General features: G+C 49.6%; 1 pseudogene; it reads left to right on the top strand.

Moving 5' to 3' along the window:
- Positions 1 to 395: 395 nt before the first annotated feature.
- LOC129696057 (uncharacterized) lies at positions 396 to 5,241 on the top strand (annotated as a pseudogene).
- Positions 5,242 to 5,485: the final 244 nt, after the last annotated feature.

The following is a 5,485-nucleotide window of genomic DNA, read 5'->3' on the forward strand; positions in this document are numbered from 1 at the left end:
TGCGTTGAGCGAAACGCAGTTTTCTGGGGCCGAATACAGTTCTAGTGCCTCATTGATTACTACCTGCTCTTGTAGACGTTTGAAGGACAGGTAGTCTATGCTGGCCGCCAGTTTTGGCTCTAATGGCCGTCCTGCTCGTGGTGCAACCACGTGGTGGTTGACCACACCCAGCAGCTCTTTCTGGTCCTGTACTCCAAGCGTACTCCTGACATCTTCGGCCAGTGACCCCTGTTCCTGACCAGCCCAGCCCTGGTCACCAACGCTGCCCTCGGCTGAGGGAGAAGCGATGGCCAGTGCATTGTAAGGCACTGTGGTGGGAGTGCTTGAACTCCCTTGGTGACTGCTCCAGCTCCCGAAGCAAGTCTCGCTGGAGCATTTGCTCCACGAGCCGTTCCATGCGGCTCAGGCGGCTGTGTCTGCCGCTCTCAGGTGGCGAGATGTCCTCGTCGGAGATGTCAGATGTTACCGGCCGGTTGGTCTTCCGTGTTGATTTACCTCCAGCCCACTGCTCAGGCTGCGCTAGCGGTACTGGGCTCGGCTCGGTATCAGAAATAGCGGATCACAGCGTGTGCGGTCCTGCCGCCTCTCGCCCCCCACTGATGGAACGCTCCTCTGTTGGAGTCGAACGGGGGTCGAGCAGTGGCACAGGAGAAGAGGAAGAGAGAGAGCTAGGAAGCGAGCTGCGTTAATTTCCAATCCATTTGGCTTTACCAGGCGATTACTTGGGGACAAGCGCAGGGGCCGCCTCATGTGCTCAACAGATGAAGTAAATTGCTTCCTCCATGACATCCTGAGCGACCCAGTGAGGGAACAGGAGCCCGAACCCAACAAAGCTCTCATCAGCCCAGCACCCCCAACAACAGAGTTCAATGTGACGGAGCCAAGTCTGAAGGAGGTTGAGGACATCATCAAGGCGGCATGCTCAGCCTCTACTCCAGGCCCTAGTGGAGTACCATGCATAGTGTACAAGTGCTGCTCAGAGCTCCTTTGACACCTATGGAAGATCTTGAAGGTGGTATGGTGAAGGGGGAGAGTTGCTGACCAGTGGAGGCGCGCTGAGGGAGTTTGGATCCCGAAAGAGGCAAACTCAAAGAACATCAATCAGTTTTGGTCAATCTCACTGCTGAGCGTCGAAGGGAAGATGTTTTTCAGCATTGATCCCCAAATATTAACTGAGTTTCTCCTCAAAAACAGCTACATCGACACCTCAGTGCAGAATGGTGGGATTCCGGGAGTTCCCGGCTACTTGGAGCACACTGGAGTAGTCACGCAGCTCATTAGAGAAGCCCATGAAAACAGAGGCAACCCAGTTGTTCCGTGGTTGGTCCTCGCCAATGCCTATGGGTCCATACCGCACAAACTGGTTGAGCTTGCACTACACCGACACCATGTTCCCAGCAAGATCAAGGTCCTGATCCTGGATTATTACCATTATTTCAGGCTGAGGGTGACTTCTGGGTCAGAAAGATCAGACTGGCATCGGCTTGGAAAAGGAATAATAACGGACTGCACCATTTCTGTTATTCTTTTTGCTCTTGCCATGAACATGGTGGCCAAGTCAGCCGAGGTGGAATGTAAAGGCCCCCTAACCAAGTCTGGTGTACGACAGCCCCCAATAAGAGCTTTTATGGACGACCTTACCACCACCACAACATCGGTCCCAGGAAGTAGGTGGATCCTACAAGGTCTTGAGAAACTTATCACCTGGGCAATGATGAGTTTCAAGCCAATAGAGTCAAGGTCCATGGTGCTGAAGAAGGGGAAGGTGACTGACAGATTCCACTTCTTACTATCCGGAACTGCCATTCCCTCATTCACTGAGCAACCTGTCAAGAGTTTGGGGAAGGTTTTTGACGCAAAAATTCTGTCACCATTCAAAAGTCCATCAAAGACCTTGAAGCCTGGTTCACCAAAGTCGACAAGTCAGGTTTGCCAGGCAGATTCAAGGCCTGGATCTATCAGCATTCCATCCTGCCCCGAGTCCTGTGGCCTCTGCTGGTTTACGCTGTTCCATTGACCACAGTTGAGTCCCTCGAAAGGAAGATCAGCGGCTTTCTCCTTCCCTGCAGCCTCAACAGTGCTGCACTTTATGGGACCAGTAACATCTTGCAGCTCCCATTCAATGGCCTCATGGAAGAGTTTATGGTGACGCGAACAAGTGAAGCTCTGCAGTACAGGGACTCCAGTGACCAGAAGGTGTCATCGGCTGGCATCGAGGTGAGAACAGGGGGGAAATGGAGGGCGGAGAAAGCAGTGGAGGTGGCAGAGTCACGCCTAAGGCAAAAGGCATTGATGGGAGTCATGGCAACTGGCAGAGAGAGTTTGGGATACTTCCCTAAGTAAGGTTGGCAAGGCCCGGGGCATGGAGAGACACCATCTAATCCGGGAACAGGTCCGAGCAGGTGTGGAGGAAGAGTGTGTGAGCAGGACGGTGGGGCTCAGGCAGCTGGGAGCGTGGACAAGGTGCGAGAGCATACCGCAGCGCAGGATTACCTGGTCAAACATCATGCAGGCAGATGTTTGATAAACATCATGCACGCTCTTCCAGCACGTCCGGTTCCTTGTCCAAGCTGTCTACGATGCCCTACCAAGCCCAGCAAACCTCCACGTCTGGGGCAAGAGCGAGCCACCTTCCTGCCCACTTTGCTCTGGAAGAGGATCATTAGAACATCTCCTCAGCAGCTGCCCAAAGTCTCTTGGGGAAGGTCGCTATCGGTGGCGCCATGATCAGGTGCTCAAGGTGGTTGCTGAGAGCATAGCCACTGCCATCAGTAACAGCAAACACCACTATGCCCCAAATAAATCAATCAGTTTTGTCAAAGCTGGAGAGAAGCCCCGACCACAACCAAAAACAAGGACGGGCCTCCTCTACACAGCCACTGACTGGCAGCTGCACGTCGATCTGGGCAAACAGCTGAAATTTCCACAGCACATCACAGCAACATCACTCTGGCCAGACATGATCATCACCTCAGAAGTGACAAAACAGCTGGTCATTCTGGAGCTGACAGTGCCCTGGGAAGAGCGTTTTGAAGAGGCTAATGAGAGGAAACGCACAAAGTACCAGGGACTGGTGGAGATGTGCCAGAACAGAGGCTGGAAGACATACTATGAGCCCATAGAGGTGGGCTGTAGAGGCTTTGCTGGACGCTCACTCTGCAAAGTCCTCAACCATTTGGGCATTACGGGGCTGGCAAAGAAGAGGGCTGTTCAATCCACAAGCGAAGCCGCGGAGAAAGCCACTAGGTGGCTTTGGATTAAGACGGCTGATCCGTGGGCGGTTGCTGCTGGAACGCAAGTCAGGGCTTGATCAACCCCAGCTGGGTCGCCTGGGCGAGGGTGTCTGATGTTGTGAGACCCAAAACACCCGATGACCCCAGGTCACATCACTGATGACGCGTCCCAGCGCATCTAGAAGATGCATCTTTCACACTAGTCAGCATACTATCAAAAGTCCCAGAAAGAATTCTGCTGGATAGATTAAATGAGTTTGTTAACTCCACAGATAACCAGTTTAGTTTTAAAGCTAAACATGGCACTGATATGCATATATGCCTTAAAGGAAATTGTAAACAAATATAGAGGTAAAAACTCATCAATTCGTATGTGCTTTATTGATGCTTCCAAAGCCTTTGATCGCGTTAATCATAGAAAGTTGTTTGTTAAATTCAGTCAAAGAGGGGTGCCTAATTACATTATGAGAATTCTGTGTTACTGGTATGCCCATCAGACTATGCAAATAAAATGGGGCAATAGGGTCTTAGCCCCATTTGGGGTTAGCAATGGTGTCAGACAAGGGGGAATTTTGTCCCCAGTTCTTTTTAATCTCTATATCGATAGTCTCTAGTGAACCATATTATGTATGCAGATGATCTTGTGATCTTTCGTCCATCTAGCACAGGTCTCCAGCAGCTCCTTAAGAACCTGCCCACTTACATGACTTTTTCGGCGACTGCCGGCACCTATCATAGGTCGTTACAGGTCGCCGAAGATTTTCAACGTTAAAAATCCAGCGGCAACCAGAACAAGGTACGACTCTTTGGACGACTACTCACGACTATACAGGCTTCACCCTGCAACATGTCGCCAGGGTGTCGCCTGTATGGTCGTGAATAGTCTCCTAGTCACCCAAAGAGTCATAGGGTCTTTCTGGTCGCCGCTGAATTTTCATCATGTTCAAAATTTTTAGCGACCTATGATGGGTGCCGGCAGTCACCAAAAAAGTTGCGTAAGTGGGACAGGCCCTTAACTATATGTTCTGTGTATGGTGTGGAACATGATATTAAATATAATGCTGGTAAGAGTGCTCTTATGATCTGTAGAAACAAAGAGGATAAATGTCTAAAATTTTCTGATTTTAAATTGTCTAATAATGATCTTAGTGTCTGTAATAAGGTAAAATATCTGGGACATTTTATTACAGCACAAATGACAGATGATGAGGTTATTTATAGGCAACACCATATGATGTATGCACAAGCAAACATTCTCTTATGCAAGTTTAGAGCGTGTACAGTCTGAGTGAAGATGTCTCTGTTCAGAGCATAGCAGTGGCAGGATCGGTCAGAGTAGGCATGGGTTTACGAAGGGGAATGTAAATAGCTGCTGTCCCAGCACCGAGCCTTGCAGTATCCCACTAGTCACTGCCTGCCATTCTGAAAGAGACCCGTTAATCCCTACTCTTTGTATCATGTCTGCCAACCCATTTTCTATCCATGTCAGCACTCTACCCCCAATACCATGTGCCCTAATTTTGCCCACTAATCTCCTTATCAAATGCTTCTGAAAGTCCAGGTACACTACATCCACTGGCTCTCCCTTGTCCATTTTCCTAGTTACACCCTCTAAAAATTCAAGAAGATTAATCAAGCATGATTTCCCCTTCGTAAATCCATGCTGACTCTGCCCGATCCTGTTACTGCTATCCAAATGTGCCTCTATTTCATCTTTTATAATTGATTCCAGCATCTTCCCCCACCACCGGTCACGCTAACTTAGGACGACAGATAGCACAATGGGCTAAGAGTTCGGCTGGCGACCGGAAGGTAGCCGGTTCAAATCCCGCTTGGAGTGCATACTGTCGTTGTGTCCTTGGGCAAGACACTTCACCCACCTTTGCCTGTAATGGAATGTTACGGCGGCAGGCGCGGGCACACCGCGACGCCCTGTGTCTCCCTTTCAAGGGAGATGCTAAAAATGCATTTCGTTGTCTCTGTACTGTACACTGGCAATGACAATAAATTGAATCATTTCATTTCATTTCAACTGGTCTGTAATTCCCTGTTTTCTTTCTCCCGCCTTTCATAAAAAGTGGGATAACATTATCTATCCTCCAATCCCTGGGAACTGATCCTGAATCTATAGAACATTGGAAGATTATCACCAATGCGTCCACGATTTCTAGAGCCACTTCCTAAGTACCCTGGGATGCAGACCATCAGGCCCTGGGGATTTATCAGCCATCAGTCCCATCAGTTTACCCAAC

Source organism: Leucoraja erinacea, chromosome 4 (genome assembly GCF_028641065.1).
Source record: "Leucoraja erinacea ecotype New England chromosome 4, Leri_hhj_1, whole genome shotgun sequence".
NCBI classification, from domain to species: domain Eukaryota; kingdom Metazoa; phylum Chordata; class Chondrichthyes; order Rajiformes; family Rajidae; genus Leucoraja; species Leucoraja erinaceus.